The sequence below is a fragment of the Lagenorhynchus albirostris genome, chromosome 7 (assembly GCF_949774975.1).
Source record: "Lagenorhynchus albirostris chromosome 7, mLagAlb1.1, whole genome shotgun sequence".
In the NCBI taxonomy this organism is placed as follows: Eukaryota; Metazoa; Chordata; class Mammalia; order Artiodactyla; family Delphinidae; genus Lagenorhynchus; species Lagenorhynchus albirostris.
Genome location: NC_083101.1, coordinates 66249061 through 66267202, shown reverse-complemented (window position 1 = coordinate 66267202; position 18142 = coordinate 66249061). Strand labels below are relative to the sequence as shown.

Below are 18142 nucleotides of genomic sequence, written 5' to 3'. Positions count from 1 at the left end.
GGTTTTTATCATAAATGGGTGTTGAATTTTGTCGAAAGCTTTTTCTGTATCTATAGAGATGATCATATGGTTTTTATCCTTCAATTTGTTCATATGGTGTATCACAATGATTGATTTGCATATTGAAGAATCACTGCATTCCTGGGATAAACCCCACGTGATCATGGTGCATGATCCTTTTAATGTGCTGTTGGATTCTGTTTGCTAGTATTTTGTTGAGGATTTTTGCATCTATGCTCATCAGAGGTATTGGCCTGTAGTTTTCTTTTTTCGTGGCATCATTGTCCGGTTTTGGTATCAGGGTGATGGTGGCCTCATAGATTGAATTTGGGAGTGTTCCTCCTTTTGCTATATTTTGGAAGAGTTTGAGAAGGATGGTTGTTAGCTCTTCTCTAAATGTTTCATAGAATTCGCCTGTGAAGTCATCTGGTCCTGGGCTTTTGTTTGTTGGAAGATTTTTAATCACAGTTTCAATTTCAGTGCTTATGATTGGTCTGTTTATATTTTCTATTTCTTCCTGGTTCAGTCTCAGAAGGTTGTGCTTTTCTAAGAATTTGTCCATTTCTTCCAGGTTGTCCATTTTTTTGGTATATAGTTGCTTGTAGTAATCTCCCATGGTCCTTTGTATTTCTGCAATGTCAGTTGTTACTTCTCCTTTTTCATCTCTAATTCTGTTGCTTTGAGTCTTCTCCCTTTTTATGTTGATGAGTCTGGCTAATGGCTTATCAGTTTTGTTTATCTTCTCAAAGAACCAGCTTTTAGTTTTATTGATCATTGCTGCAGTTTCCTTCATTTCCTTTTATTTCTGATGTGATCTTTATGATTCCTTCCTTCTGCGAACTTTGGGGGTTTTTTGTTCTTCTTTCTCTAATTGCTTTAGGTGTAAGGTTAGGTTGTTTTGAGATTTTTCTTGTTTTTTTAGGTAGCATTATATTGCCATAAACTTCCCTCTTAGAACTGCTTTTGCTGCATCCCACAGGTATTGTGTCACGGTGTTTTCATTGCCATTTGTTTCTAGGTATTTCTTGATTTCCTCTTTGATTTCTTCAGCGATCTCTTGCTTATTTAGTAGCGTATTTTTTAGCCTCCATGTGTCTATTTTTTAGTTTTTTTCCTGTAATTGATATCTAGTCTCATAGTGTTGTGGTTGGAAAGATACTCGATGAGATTTCAGTTTTCTTAAATTTACCAAAGCTTGATTTGTGACCCAAGGTATGATCTATCCTGGAGAATTTTCCATGAGCACTTGAGAAGAAAGTGTATTCTGTTGGTTTTAGATGGAATGTCCTATAAGTATCAATTAAGTCCATCTTGTTTAATGTGTCATTTAAAGCTTGTGTTTCCTTATTTATTTTCATTTTGGATGATCTGTCCATTAAAGAAAGCGGGGTGTTAAAGTCCCCTCCTATGATTGTGTTACTGTCGATTTCCCCTTTTATGGCTGTTAGCATTTGCCTTATGTATTGAGGTGCTCCTATGTTGGGTGCATAAATATTTACAATTGTTATATCTTCTGTTTGGATTGATCTCTTGATCAGTCTGTAGTGTCCTTCTTTGTCTCTTATAATAGTCTTTATTTTAAAGTCTATTTTGTCTGATATGAGAATTGCTATTCCAGCTTTCTTTTGATTTCCATTTGTATAGAATATCTTTTTCCATCCCCTCGGTTTCAGTCTGTATGTGTCCCTAGGTCGGAAGTGGGTCTCTTTTAGACAGCACATATATGGGTCTTGTTTTTGTATACATTCAGCCAGTCTATGTCTTTTGGTTGGAGCATTTAATCCATTTATATTGAAGGTGATTGTCGATATGTATGTTGCTATGACCATTTTCTTAATTGCTTTGGGTTACTGTAGGTCTTTTCCTTCTCTGTGTTCCCTGCCTGGAGAAGTTCCTTTAGCATTTGTTGTAAAGCTGGTTTGGTGGTGCTGAATTCTCTTAACTTTTGCATGTCTGTAAAGGTTTTAATTTCTCCATGGAATCTGAATGAGATCCTTGCTGGGTAGAGTAATCTTGGTTGTAGGTTTTTCCCTTTCATCACTTTAAATATGTCCTGCCACTCCCTTCTGGCTTGCAGAGTTTCTGCTGAAAGATCAGCTGTTAATCTTATGGGGATTCCCTTGTATGTTATTTGTAGCTTTTCCCTTGCTGCTTTTAATATTTTTTCTTTGTGTTTAATTTTTGATATTTTGATCAATATGTGTCTTGGTGTGTTTCTCCTTGGATTTATCCTATATGGGACTCTCTGCACTTCCTGGACTTGATTGACTACTTCCTTTCCCATATTAGGGAAGTTTTCAATTATAATGTCTTCAAATATTTTCTCAGTTCCTTTCCTTTTCTCTTCTTCTTCTGGGACCCCTATGATTTGAATGTTGTTGTGTTTAATGTTGCCCTAGAGGTCTCTGAGACTGTCCTCAATTCTTTTCATTCTTTTTCCTTTATTCTGCTCTGTGGTAGTTATTTCCACTATTTTATCTTCCAGGTCACTTCTCCATTCTTCTGCCTCACTTATTCTGCTATTGATCCCTTCTAAAGAATTTTTAATTTCACTTATTGTGTTGTTCATCATAGTTTGCTTGCTCTTTAGTTCGTCTAGGTCCTTGTCAAACGTTTCTTGTATTTTCTCCATTCTATTTCCAAGATTTTGGATCATCTTTATTATCATTACTGTGAATTTTTTTTCAGGTAGACTGCCTATTTCCTCTTCATTTGTTTCGTCTGGTGGGTTTTTACCTTGCTCCTTCATCTGCTACATATTTCTGTCTTCTCATTTACTTTAACTTACTGTGTTTGGGGTCTCCTTTTTGCAGGCTCCAGGTTCGTACTTCCCATTGTATTTGGTGTCTGCCCCCAGTGGGTAAGGTTGTTTCAGTGGCTTGTGTAGACTTCCTGGTGGAGGGGACTGGTGCCTGTGTTCTGGTGGGTGGGGCTGGATCTTGTCTCTCTGGTGGGCAGGACCATGTTCGGTGGTGTGTTTTGGGGTGTCTGTGAACTTAGTATGATTTTAGGCAGCCTCTCTGCTAATGGGTGAGGTTTTGTTCCTGTCTTGCTAGTTGTTTGGCATGGGGCATCCAGCACTGGAGTTTGCTGGCTGCTGGGTGGAGCTGGGTCTTAGTGTTGAGACGGAGATCTCTGGGAGAGCTCTTGCCGATTGATATTAGCTGTGGCCGGAAGGTTTCTAGTGGTCCAATGTCCTGATCTCGGCTCTCCCACCTCAGAGGCTCAGGCCTGACACCAGGCCGGAGCACCAGGCCCCTGTCAACCACATGGCTCAGAAGAAAAGGGAGAAAAAAAGAAAGAAAATAAATAAAATAATAAATAAATAAAAAATTATTAAAATTAAAATTAAAACAAAATAATAATTACAAAAAAGAAGAGAGCAACCAAACCAATAAACAAATCCACCAATGATAACAAGCGCTAAAAACTAAACTGAGATAAACATAAAAATCAGAAACAAATCAGTTGCAGACAGCAAACCTCAAGTCTACAGTTGCTTCCAAAGTCCACCTCCTTAATTTTGGGATGATTCATTGTCTCTTCAGGTATTCCACAGATACAGGGTACATCAAGTTGACTTGGGGGATTTAATCTGCTCCTCCTGAGGCTGCATGGAGAAATTTCCCTTCCTCTTCTGTTAGCTCAGCTCCTGGGGTTCAGCTTTGGTTTTGGCCCCAACTGTGAGTGTAGGTTGCCCTCACGCATCTGTTTCCCGCCCAGACAGGAGGGGGTTAAAGCAGCGGCTGATTAGGGGGCTCTTGCTCATTCAGGCCGGGGAGAAGGAGGGTAATCGTAGTTATAATTGGAATGCTAGGCAAGCCTGTGGCAGCAGAGGCCGGCATGACACTGCACCAAGCTGAGGCACACCATGTGTTCTCCTGAGGAAGTTGTCCCTGGATCATGGGACTCTGGCAGTGGCAGGCTGCACAGGCTCCTGGGGTGGTGGGTGTGGACAGTGACCTGTGCTTGCACACAGGATTCTTGGTGGCTGCAGCAGCAGCGTTAGCGTTTCATGCCCGTCTCTGGGGTCCGAGCTGATAGCCAAGGCTTGCACTTACCTCTGGAGCTCGCTTAGGTGGTTCTCTGCTTTCTGTGGGCAGACAGAGAAGGAATTCCCTCTCCTCGCACACCCCGAAACAATGGTGTCCTGCTTCTTATGCAGGTCCAGACTTTTTCCCAGACTCTCTCCCAGCTAGCTGTGGTGCACTAGCCCCCTTCAGGCTGTGTTCACGCAGCCAACCCATCCTCTCTATGGGATCTGACCTCCAAAGCCCGAGCCTCAGCTCCCAGCCCCCACCCTACCCAGCAGGTGAGCAGACAAGCCTCTCAGGCTGGTGAGTGCTGCTCGGCACTGATCCCCTGTGCGGGAATCTCTCCACTTTGTCCTCTGCATCCTTGTTGCTGCGCTTTCCTCTGTGTCTCCGAAGCTTCCCTCCCACCCACCCCCCGTCTCTGCCAGTGAAGGGGCTTCCTAGTGTGTGGAAACTTTTCCTCCCAGAGTTCCCAGAGGTGCAGGACCCATCCCTATTCTTTTATCTCTGTTTTTTCTTTTGCCCTAGGTACATGGGTATTTTCTTGCCTCTTGGGAAGTCTGAGGTCTTCTGCCAGCCTTCAGTACGTGTTCTGTAGGAGGTGTTCCACATGTAGATGTATTTTTGATGTATCTGTGGGGAGGAAGGTGATCTCCACGTCTTACTCCTCCGCCATCTTGAAGGTCCCCCACAAAACTTTAAATTTAACAGCAGTTTTATGATGCATTTTCCTCAATTGTATGTTTAATTATGGCCTCAAGAATTGTTGGTGATTCCCTGAAGACTACTATTCTGGTTCTCGTCATAATTTATTCTGTTCTACTCAGAGCTTAGAGTATCTCTAGTGAAGGTGGTACATATCACAGTGCAGCAATGTAAGGCAGTACTACTCAAAATGCAGGGCTGTGAATTGGTTATTACTGGTCTGCTATGAAATAAGGCAGTATAAATAACAAGACTTTCTCATAGAAGAAGGCATAAGTTTGATTTACATTCTGATACATGTTCCTTAGTGTTTGCTACTGACACAAGTCTACAGACCATACTTAGTTAGGTCATTGCCCTCAGACATTTAAATATATATCAAATAACAGAAAAGAAAGAACAGAAAGTATGCAAGACAAAGAGATTAGAACCAGTAGCAAATGGAGAGACAGAGACAGAGACAGAGAGAGAGAGAGAAAGATTAAGAGGACTGTAAGAAGATTAAGAAAACTATAGCCCAACTCTGAATGGATTAGTAGCAACAAAAAAGAGAAAGCCACTTCCTGGATTCTTTGTCATTCTAGGTGGATCACAAGTGCAGTACCTTAAGGGAGAGCTACACAAAATGCAGGACTGTATAGTATTGGATAAGTCAAAAAAATTATTTACATAATGTTAGTAAGCAAAATAATAGCAGTTTCTATTGTTCTACTTCAAACTCAAAATAGTGTTCTTTATTGACAAAGTAATGTATTATTAATTTTAAAAGTCAGGATGAAGTTTCTGTCTGAAGCACAAATTTGGCTGAGTCACAAAAATCACTATAATACCTTTTTAGTTATCCAAAGAAAAGTTGAACAATTCAAGTTCCTAATGTATTGATATTCTCTGAAACTCCATATTACTGATTCTTCAATGTTTATCATTCCTACCTATTCAAGTTGTAATGTTTCCTTACGCATTCAAAATTAAAATACAGTGGTTGTACTCTTATGCCACTAATGATACTGTTAAGTGAGAGTTTATACATAATAGCAAGGAAATCAGATTTGCAGGGCTAATTAAGAAGTGATATATCCAAAATGTGCTTTTGGCAGCAGCAGTTCATAATAAACTCATAAAATACAGGTAATCTCAAGTATCTATAAATCATAGAAAGTAATATTTTCTACAAATAAATTCATAAGGAAAATATAATATACACAAATGTTTTCTATTTGTATTATATCATTCTATTAAGAAAATCAAAGTTTTATTTTCAGCAACATAAACTTCTACCTAAAGATAATTAGTAATAATTCTTATTACATCTTTTTCCAGATCAAGGAAAGAAATAATTACATAAATATGAATACATTTATCATATTACTGAGCAAACTCTATAACAAATTGTCTCTTTCTACAAATATCTTTCTGACTAGACAGTACTCCTTAACAGCCAAACACGGAGCTTTCTCTAACTTTTAGAATAGTGTCTGACACTCACACAACACACAATTGATATTTTTTGAATGAGTAAATATACTAGAGATAGCTGTTTTAATGATGGCCATGCATTTCTAAATCTCATAGTCCTATTTCCTTGCAACATTTGGTGTCCCCTAGGCATCCATGCCAAAAGGTAATGTTTCCTCTAGGTATCTATTTAAAAGGTCCTAGAATTTTATAAATTTTTTGGTGCCCTATCTCTTGCTTTGTCTCAAAGTGAAGATGTAAAACAGAACTGATGTTTGAGAAAGAAATCAATAAGATGTTCAGAGCTGAGATATTAAGAGCCTAGATGGAGGGTTTGGAAGTTAAGGACACAGAGGAATTACTGTATTTGAGTGACACTGCAAAAGAGAAAGTGACTGAACTTGGGAATTGATTTTCTGTTCAAAAGAGACCAAAAGATATCAAAGATTACCCTTAAGATGTGAAATTTAAAGAAAAGGAAGAAAATGGCATGTTTGTGGTAGTGAAAAAGTTAGGTAGTAAAAAAACTCAAAGGAGAAGCCAATAAGTTCTAGAGATAATATACTGAATTTGAAGAGCACCATAGGACATGAATTAGAAATGCCCAGGTAAGGGACACAGAAAGATATATAAAATAAGAAGTCCACAGAAAAAGATATAAAATGGCTCTTAGTCTTCACTCACACATAATAACAAAACCGCAAGTAAAACCTATTTCAGAATATCATTTTTTACCTTTCAGATAAACAAGGATACAAAAATTTGAAAACAATGAGATGGCCAGGATGTGGAGAAAATAGACACCTTCTTACATTGCTAGTGGAAGTACAAACTGGCACAACAATTTGGCAGTATTTAACAAGTATAATTGTATAGGTCTTTTGATCCAGTGTATAAGTTGTCTACTGCTAGATAACAAATTACCCCAGAATTTAGCAGCTCAAAAGAACAAACACTGGGAGACTGACTTCTCACATGACAGTGTGAGGAGCTCACTAATCTACCACCTAGTGAAACTGGTGACTGCTATTTAAAAAAAAAAAAATTAAAGCCTCTTATGGTATCTGAACCAAGATCATTCCCTCCTTCTACCCTCCCAGGTCATCAAGGTGAAGAGTTGACTCCAGATTGCTGTAGCCAAGACAACAAGATTCCATCTCCCCCAGGTTCCCAGTCAGAGACCTTTTTTCCTAGGAAGAGCAACATATCACCATTTCTCATCCTCCCCTCCCCAACCTTCCCCATCCCTGAGGTAACTGTGGCTGAGGCCAAGTCCTAGGCAAGTGCAGTTGAGCCGTGAGGACCCATTCTTCTGCCCAGCCTCTGTTTGTGTAATAAAAGTTCTACCTCAGGTGCAGAGCAGTGAGAATGCTGGAGACCCAAACTCCCTTGCCCCAGCTTATGACGCAGTGGTCCCACACCAGGAGAAGCAAGCCAAGAGAACGTAAGACTACTGCAATCAGCACGTAGAACGGAGGTATCACTCAGAGAAGTATCATATGGTCCCACCTCCAGCTCCAGAGGCTTGGCTCAGATTTTGCCTGGTTGGGAATACAGGGTAGAGAGGCAGGATATAAAACACACAGATCCTAATCTCTTCCCAAAGGGAAATTACTTCATTTGCATCACAGTGTAGAGAAGTTCAAGCCTAAAGGCACTCTGAAGAAGAGTCAGGTTATGGTGAAAGTCAATTGGAAGGAGAGTTAAGATACAGGCTAAACTGTAGGCCTGCTGATTTGCAGGAGAGAAATGAGTTATAAGACAGATGAAAGAAGTCCTTCAAGGGTGGAAAATAATATCAAACACTGACTCAGAAATATCAAAGGAGCCACAATTTGATTAAATTGGTTTTTAGAGCATTTTATGCTCTAGGGCATTGTTGAAAACAATTGAGCAATCAGCCACCAATTTGTGAAGTTTAACAACTGGTTGTGGTCAAGAAAAGAAAGGAGGAGAGCCAAAATCACTGTCAGCCTAGGGTGACTGTGAGCATACCCAAAGCTGCACCCTCCTTAGGAGCAACATCCGTGACTTAACATTGTGGGAGGGGAAAGAGACTTTACTAAAATAATCCAGTTGGTCGCCAATCACATAAACAAGTTTGGAGGAGAAGGGTGCAGAACAGTAACCAAATTTGCTACAATACAATGTCTCAACCACTTCCCATCAAAAAAATTATAAGTCATGCAAAGAAACAGAAAAATATGACCCAGACACCAGGAAAGAAAAGCAGGCAACAGAAACTATCTGGGAGAGTGACCACACTTGGGAAAAAGAAAAAAGACTTCAAAATAGCCATTATAAATATATTCACAAAACTAAAGGAAACTATGGTTTAAAAAGTAAAGAAAGGTATCATAAGAATATTACACCAAATAGAGAAAATCAAAAGGAGAAAGAAATTGTAAAAGAACCAAGTGAACCAAGACAGTACAGTCAGCCCTCCATGTCCATGGGTTCCACATCCATGGAATCAATCAACTGCAACTCAAAAATATTTGAAAAAAAATTTTTCAGAAAGTTCCAAAAAACAAAACTCAAATTTGCCATGTGCTGGCAACTGTTTACATAGCATTTACATTATATTAGTTATTATAAGTAATCTAGAGATGCTGATGATTTCAAGTTTACAGAGGATATGCATGGGTTATATGCAAATACTACACCATCTTATATGAGAGACTTGAGCATCCTAGGATTTTGGTATCTGTGGGGTTCCAGAATCCAATCTCCTGTGGATATTGAGGGATGACCATAATTTGAATCCACATGTGAAAACATTTACTGGTGAAGGTAATTATATAAACATAACAAAAGTTTAAAAGTACGTTTTCTTTCTACTTTCTTCTCCTAACTGATTTGAAAAGCAACTGCTTAAAATAATATGCACACAATGTATCGACAGGCTCAAAACATATAAAAAATGTATCATATGTGTAATATAATTGCCAATAACAGCATAAATGAGGTCAGCTGTAGCAAAGTTCTATTGGGCTAAGGAAATGACTACTGAATAATAAAGCAATAATTATAACAATGCATTGTTGTTTTTGTCATATTAATAGATAATATGTATAACAATACCAAAGGAATTGAAGGGAATATAGCTGTATTTCAGTAATGTTTCTATATATCACTGGAATTAAGCTTGGCTAAATCTGAAGCTGATTTTGTTAAGATACATAGAGCAAACCCTAGAGCATTAACTAAAAGAAAAAAATATCTCAAAAAATATAGTGAAAAATTCATTAAATTAAAATGCTACATTAGAAAATATTTACGTAATGCAAAAGAAAGATTCAAAGACATAAATACATTGAAAGTTAAGGATAAGAAAAACAATTTGCAAATAATAACCACAAGAAAGCTGGAGTAAATATACTAATATCAGACAAAATTGACTTTAAACAAAAAAGTCACTGAAGAAAAAGAGGCACATTTTATAACAAGTCCCTGACAGAGTCAATCCATCAGGAAGATATAACAGTTATAAACATATACATACCTAATAACAGAGGACCAAAATACATGAAGCAAAAATGACAGACATGAAAGAAGAAATGGACAATTCAATTATAATTGTTGGAGACTTCAATATCCTACTGTGATGGTTAATTTTATGTGTCAACTTGGAGGGTATTTTTGGATGAGATTAATGTTTAAATTGGTGGACTGTGAGTAAGCATAATGCCCTCCATAATGTAAGTGGGCTTCATCCAATCAGTTGAAGGCTTGAACAGAACAAAAAGACCAGCCTCCCTGAACAAGAAATCTCCAGCAGACTGCCTTTATCTGCACCATCAACTCTCCCAGTCTCAAACCTAACAGCCCACACTGCAGATGTGGACTTGCCAGTCTCCAAAATCATATAAGCCAATTCTTTATAATAAGTCTCTTTCTATATATACATTCACACACATCCTTTTTGTTCTGTGCTCTCTGGAGAATCCCAATATAACCACTTTCAATAATGGATAGACAACTAGACAGAAGATCAACAAGAAAATAGAAGACCTGAGCAATACTACAAACTAGACCTGACATCATTAGAATACTCTTCTAAAAAATGACAGTTAAATATATATCATTTTCAAGTGCACGTGGAACATTTTCAGGATAAACCATATGCTAGACTATTTTTAAAATACTCAATAAATGTAAAAGGTTAGAAATAATGCAAAATATGTTCTCTGACCACAATGGAATAAAACTGGAAGTCAAATAGAAAAACTCACAAATGTGTGGAAATTAAACAACACATTATTAAAAAAGCAATGGGTCAAGAGGAAATCAAAAGACAAATCAGAAAATACTGTACGATGAGTAAAAATGAAGGAACAAAATATCAAAATGCATGGGAGGCAGCTAAAATAGTGCTTAGAAAGAAATTTATAGCTATAAATACCTATATTAAGCTAGAAGAAAGGTCCTAAGTCAACATTAGGTTTAATGTTCTACCATAAGACACTGAAAAATATAAGAGCAAACTAAACCTAAAGCAAATAGAAGGAAGGAATAAAGATTAGAGATGAAATTAATGAAATAGAGAATAGAAAAACAATACAGAAAATGAATGAAAACCAAAAGCTGGTTGTTTGAAAAGATCAACAAAACTGACAAACCTTTAGCTATACTGACAATATTAAAAAAAAGAAAAGCCTCAAATTACCAGAATCAGAAATAAAAAAGGGTATATTACTAATAACCTAATAAAAACTAAAAAGAATTATAACGGAATACTCTGAAAAATTGTACATCAGCAAATTAGATACTTAGAAGAAATGGGTGAATTTCTCGAAAAACACAAATACCAAAAGTGACTCAAGAAAAAATAAAATCCCAAGTTGACCTGTAATAGGTAAAGAAATTCAATTTGTAATAAAAAAAAATTACCCACAAACAAAAGTATAGGGCTAGAGGGGTTCACCACTGAATTCTACCAACCATTCAAAGAAGAATTAATACCAGTGCTTCAAAAAACCTTCCAAAAAATAGAAGAGAAGAGAATACTTCCCAACCCATTTTATAAAGCCAGTATTACCTTGATACAAAAAACACACAAAAACGTCATAAGAAAAGGAAACTACAGACTAATACCTCTTATGAATACAGATGCAAAAGTCCTCAACAAAATACTAGCAAACCAAATCCAGTAACATATTAAAAGAATTATGTATCATGATCAGGTGGAATTTATTCCAGGAATGTAAGGTTGGTTTAACATCTGAAAATCAATTATTATAATAAATCATATCACTAAAATAGAAAACAAAAAGCACATGATCATCTCAATAGATACAGAAAATATACTTGACAAAATTCAATAGCCTTTCATAATAAAAACACTTAACAAACTAGGAATAGAAGGGAACTTCCTGAACTTGCTAAAGGACATCTATGAAAAACTGAGAGATAACTTTATACTTAATGGTGAAGGAGTGGGTGCTTTCTCCCTATGATCAGTAATAAGACAAAGATGTCTGCTCTGGCCACTTCTACTCAACAATGTATTGAAATTCTAACCAGGGCAAGTAGCCAAGAGAAAGAAATAAAAGGCATCAAGTTTGGAAAAGAAGAAACAAAACTATTTCTATTTGCAGATGATATGATCTTGTAAGTAGAAAATCCTAAGGAATCTACCCAAAAACTTAGAACTGAAAAATGAGTTCTGCACAGTTGCAGGATAAGAGATCAATGTAAAACAATCAATTGTAATCTATACACTTAAACTAAACAATCTGAAAATAAACTTAAGAAAACAATTCCATTTATAATAAAATCAGAAAGAATAAAATATTAATAAATTTATCCAAAAAGGTGCAAAACATACTCTGAAAACTATAAAACAGTATTGAAAGAAATTTTAGGACAAACAAATAGTAACTGGAAAAACATCCCATGCTCATAATATAGAAGATTTAACATTGTTAAGATGGCAACATTACCCAAACTTATCCATTAAAAGAAGAAAAAGAAGAGTATAGGCTATTCTAAATTAGAGATATAATCCAGTGATCAAACTTAACAACACAAAAAAAAGAGATTTGGATAATACATTATGTGTCTCCTAATATGATGTGGTAAGAATCATATTACACCAAAGATTTCTTTGCCAAAACATCAAACCTGAAACTGAATAAACCTCTAGGTCTCATTAAAAATTTATGATAATTACAGAGTAAAAAAGATTATAATCAAAAAAGTCCAGAATGTGGGAAACTCTACAGGATAAATAATCCAACTGATTGCAAAAATAAGTTGCAAATAAAAAGAGAGAAAGACGGAGAGGAGGAAAAGGAACCTGTATACTCAGTAGGTAGACTATGTTTGAGTCCTCATAGAAACAAACCATCTTTCAAAAAAAGTTACGAGAGAATTGGAGAAATCTGAAAACTGGATATTTTATTACATTAGGGAATAACTATAGAATTCTAAGTATGATACAGATATCATGGTTATGTTTTCAAAAGGCCTTATCTTTTAGAGATGGAGTCAATCCTTATTCATAGATTCAGAATTCGTGAACTTTCCTACTCACTAAAACTTATTTTAAGCCTAAAATCAATACCATTGCACTTTTTCAGTCATTTGCAGACATGCAGAAAGTGGTGAAAAATTTAAGTCACCTGAACCACATATTCCCAGCTGAGGTCAAACTAGGGGATGCTCTGTCTTCTTATTTCAGCTCTCATACTATAAACAAGTATTCTTCTCATGGTCTATCTAGTACCACATTTTTCACATTTCTGCCCTTCTGTTGATGATTTCACTGTTTCAAATGACCACTAAGCATAGTGCTGAAGTGCTGTCTAGTGTTCCTAAGTGCAAGAAGGCTGTGACTTGCATATGGAGAAAAAATTGTGTTAGATAAACTGTGTTCAGGCATGAGTTACAGTACCATTGGTCATGAGCTCAATAGTAATAAATAAACAATATATATTAAATAAGATGTCTTTAAATAGAAACACATGTAAAGCAAGGTTATATGTTGATCAGTTGACAAAATGTTGTGACCAGAGGCTCATAGGAACTGAATCCTTTATCTCCCCTAGGAGCAATATTTCCATGTTTGCTAATTCAGTGTTCACATGACTTTATAAAACATAACTCCTGTGAATAACAAGAACTGACTGTAAACACCAATGGAATTGTGGGTAACGTAACAGGATGTCTGGGATTTCCCTCAAAATAATCCACTGTGGTAGAGGGAGCAGAGGAGCAGAAAGGAAGTAGAAGTTTATAGATGAAACAAGATTGGTCATGTGCTGATAATTGTCCAAGCTGGTTGATGAGTAAACATGGGAGTTCATTAGTGTATTCTCTCTACCCTTGCATCAAATTAAAATTTTCCATAATAAAAACACATGCACACAAAAAACAAAAATATGTAAACAGACACCCCACCAAAAAACTTACAAGGACATTATAATAGAGTACCAAAAAGGCAAAAAAGTAAAGAATTATTGATAAGACCAGCATTTTTCCAAATGGGTACCAAGGGCATTTGAAGCAGTACAGGCATACCTCATTTTATTGCACTTTGCTTTACTGCGCTTCACAAATACTGCATTTTACAAATTGAAGGTTTGTGGAAACCCCGCATCAAGCCAGTCTACCAGCGCCATTTTTCCAACAAAATTTACTTCATGTCTTTGGGTCACATTTTGGTAATTCTCACAATATTTCAAACTTTTTCATTATTATATTTGTTATGATAATCTGTGATCAGTGAGTGATCTTTGATGTTACTATTGAAAAAAGGGTATAACTCTCTGAAGACTCAGATGACAGCATTTTTAGCAATATTTTTAAATTACGTACGTTGTTTTTTAGACATAATGTTGCACACTTAATAGACTACAATATAAACATAACTTTTATATGCACTTGAAAACAAAAAATTTGTGTGACTTGCTTTACTGCAATATTCACTTTACTACAGTGGTCTGGAACTGAACCCTCAAAGTCTCTGAGGGTTATTTAATTGAGCGGGATTATCCTATTTATTTCAGGATGTTTAGCAATCCCAGCCTCCATCTACTATGTCATTGGCACCACTGGTTAAAACCAGTGATTCTGGCAAAGCTTTATCCACAAGGCCATTTATCACAGCATCATCATACAATTTTCATAAAAAAAGGAACCTTAATGTACAACAACAAGACACTGATTAAATAATATGGCATATCAAAATAATAGAATATATTGTAACTCTAAAAATATTATTTTCTTTTGAATAATAATTATATTCGTCTTGAAAATAATGAACTGACAACATGTCACTGACTTGCCCAAATCACACTGCCTTGAGTCTATTAGCCTGGAAATAAGAAAAAGGGTCCAAAACGGACAAATATCTGAAAGACAGAAGGATGGACTCACTGAGACAAACCCAGAGGAGAAAAATCCAAATAGTGTCTACAATGGAAAAGGAAGCTATTTTTTACTGGAAGAGGCTCAGATAGGCTCTAATTACCCAATTAGTAAGTATGGAGAGCAGAAGTCCACAGGAATCAAGATGACTAAGGAACCATTAATCAAAAATCTGGGCTTCCCATTCATCCATGTTCAGAACAGCTACCTGCAGTATTTGCCTATAACAAATGGCCCAAGGCTACTTTCAAAAGAACCATGTTCCTGAAAAAGGTCCCTACTATGGTTGTTGGGACAAACAATACAATCAGAGAAGTGACTGACTTAAGAGCCTACTCCTCATTCTGTACAGTGAAGCCCATTTGCCATACATCCCTCAGGAAAGCTTGTTGATAGTCCCCTCCCTTCTCTTACACAATGCCCATAGTCAATCCTTTCATTCAGATGAGAAGCCTCTTGGTAACAGTTATATAAAAATGCAAAGTAAACTCATTAAAAGCAACATTTCTACATTAAGCAATATAGACCTTCATACAAAAACATGAACAGTCAGTAAAGAATCATCAAACACTTGAAGAAAACTATCAGCATTAAAGTAAAAGAGTAGGAACAAACAGAAGTTACCCAACAGGAAACAAAGATAATGTAAGAAACAGAGAAGAACTTAAAAATTATAATGACAAAGATTAAAAACTTATCCTTTTAAAGAAGACTGCTATGAAAAAGGAAACATCAAATAAGAAATTTCTTAGAAGTAAAATTTTGATTTCTAAAACTAAAAAAAAATCAAATAACTAAATAGGGTAAATGGAAAAAAATCCATGTACTGATGGAAGAAAATGTAAGAAGACCATTCAGGAGACAAAACTAAAAGATGGAAAATATGACAGAAAAGAAGGCCAAGTCCAGAAGGTCCAATCTCTAACAGAGTACAGAAGGAAAGAACAGACAAAGGGGGAAAATATAAGAATCATATTTTTCTTCAATTGAAATAAAATCTCCAGTCTTGATATTGAAAGAACCCACAAAGGCTGAGAAGTTTGAATTTTTAAAAGACTCAAATTAAAAGATGATGTTGAAATTTTAAAATATCATATATATGAAGAGAAAATCCTAAAAACTTTAAGCAAGCTACCTAGAAAGAAATAAGAATCTCACTTGCACTGGGATCACACATACACTTGATAACACCACTGTATGCTAAAAGAAGATAACAAAGCTATACTTCAAAAAATCTGAGGGAAATTAAATGTACTTAAAATTTTATGTTCAGCTAAGTATCAACCAAACATAAGGACAAAAGAAAGACATTTTAGGCACGTAAAGAGTCAGAAAGTGGACCACTTATGCATCCCTTCTGAGAAAAAAATTTTGAAAATACAATCCAACAAAAGAAAAAGGAAGACGTAGGATCTTAGAAACTGTGGCACTAGTTCAGGAGTACAATAAGAAGAAATCCGAGGATGGCAGCTATGAGTAGGTTTAGAAAGCAATTGGCCAAAATTCATACCATAAACCAAAGGGCCCAAGGAAGAATGTCTTCAGCCCATTATTCAAATGTCTGAACACTGACATTCTTTATGCTAAGAAATAGCAGAAAAGAAAAGCAATTAGAAATTCCAGGAGGAAAAAATGTTGTCCAGGAAGACCAAGGCACAAATATAAAATAACTTAAATGTAGCATAATTTGGGTAATTAATGGACTATAAAGAAAGATATTCTATTTGACTTTGATATTTGGAATATTCTTTTTTTGTCATACCATTTCCCTTATCAACAGGTCCAAACACACCACATGGTTCTCAAGGAAATAATATTTACATAATTATAAAATTATAAATGCAAATTACAAGTTTCCAATTTCAAAAGTCAATTCAAATTCCAAGGTATCTCATTGTGGACATCAGAATTACCTGGACATCAGATCTATGGACACCAGAATTACCTGGAAAGCTTATTTTAAAGACTCCTGGGCCTCATCCCTAAAGATTCAGTAGATCAGGGGAAAGTTCCAGAGACCTGCATTTTAAGAAATTTTCCAGTCCCCAAGGAAAAGAGGAAATTCTCTTCCAAGGAGGAGCCACTCAGCAGTGGACCTGAAGAGGCTGCTGCCAGCAAGAGCAGCAGCTCCAAGAAAAAGAAAAAGCTCCAAAAGCTATCCCAGGAAAATTAGAATGGACATTTCCCTAGTAGGGCATAACTTGCAGAGATATTTCTCAACCCATCCCCTATAGCCCAATAAAAATTTTAAAAATTAAAAAATTTTAAAAAAGAAATTTTCCAAGTATACCTTATGCACATTAAATTTTCAAGATTATAGCTGTAAAGCAGTAATCTCCAAAATTTTCCATTACATATCTTATGAGCAAAAGGCTTTTGAGTACCCACCCCAAAATATATGTGTATATTTATTTATAAATTGTTGATATACTTTTATGTGACCGCATATTATGTATATTATAAAATGTAAAAAATAAAAATCTTAAAGAATGAGAAAGATGACCTAACAATAATTTATTATTTGGTTCTGTCTCAACCAAGAGTAAAGGGAAAATTAAGAATCGCTTTAGAAAGTTGTAAAAAATAAATTAGAAAGTTGAAAAATGTATACAACTAAAAGGAGAGGAGGATAATGAAAGAATCACAGAAATGACAAAAGAAATCCCAAGAATATATCTTCTGAAGTCCTATTCTGCTAAAAAACAGTAAAACTGAGAGAGATCACATTTAATCTCTAGAATGACTGAGGAACTAATAAGGGTACTTCAACAAAATACTTAATTCTGATCATCAAAAGGAAAATCTCATTGATGAATTAGACATACAAGACCATGAGAAGAAACTAGTTATTCTGTTTTAAGATTTCACGATAACCAAGGATGGTAAAATTAGCCATGGGTATGTATCATAGATTTTTCAAAGTCAAATTCCAGACAATATTAGAATGATCCCAGGGCTAGCGACTCCAAAGGTGAATATACTTCAAGTTATCAAAAACTGATATTCAGATTATATAATCATAATTCCAATTAAAAAAAAGAAAAGGCAACCATATGCTTAGCTTCTCATTTAGGAAATATAATGATATCCATTTAATAGGAAAGCAAGTGTTTTAATTGCTATCTACGTGTCATGAGACTACTGTATACCAAATGTTTGATAAGAAGTACCCAGCATCACTCCACTGTTTCTAATGACCAAGGAGAGGCCCAATAATCTATAGTTAAATGACTGGGCATCCCCTCCAGGGTAATACGGAAATCTCTCAACCTATTCCGGAACACTTACTCTACTCTGGCAAGGTCAACCCAGGCTCTCAAATACACACTGCAATTATCTTAGGGGAAAACTGAGCCATGTCTAGGAAGGATCATGTCTAGGAAGTTGCCTACAGGGTCAGTCTCTGAAGCCAAACAACAGGAACTTCTCCAATTTTTAAAGTTGAGTAGTAAGAGCTTAAAATATACACACACACACAAACACATACACACAAAGTGTCTCTCTTACCTGCAAACTTCCCAAATATGTCAGAATATGAGTAGAAGATAAGGCCTAGCTGTACTTAGCAAACTGAC

General features: G+C 35.9%; 1 protein-coding gene across 3 annotated transcripts in view; it reads right to left on the bottom strand.

Moving 5' to 3' along the window:
- The window catches only part of CNTLN (centlein), a 331029-nt gene that overhangs the window by 303055 nt on the left and 9832 nt on the right, over positions 1-18142 (bottom strand). The window lies entirely within an intron of this gene.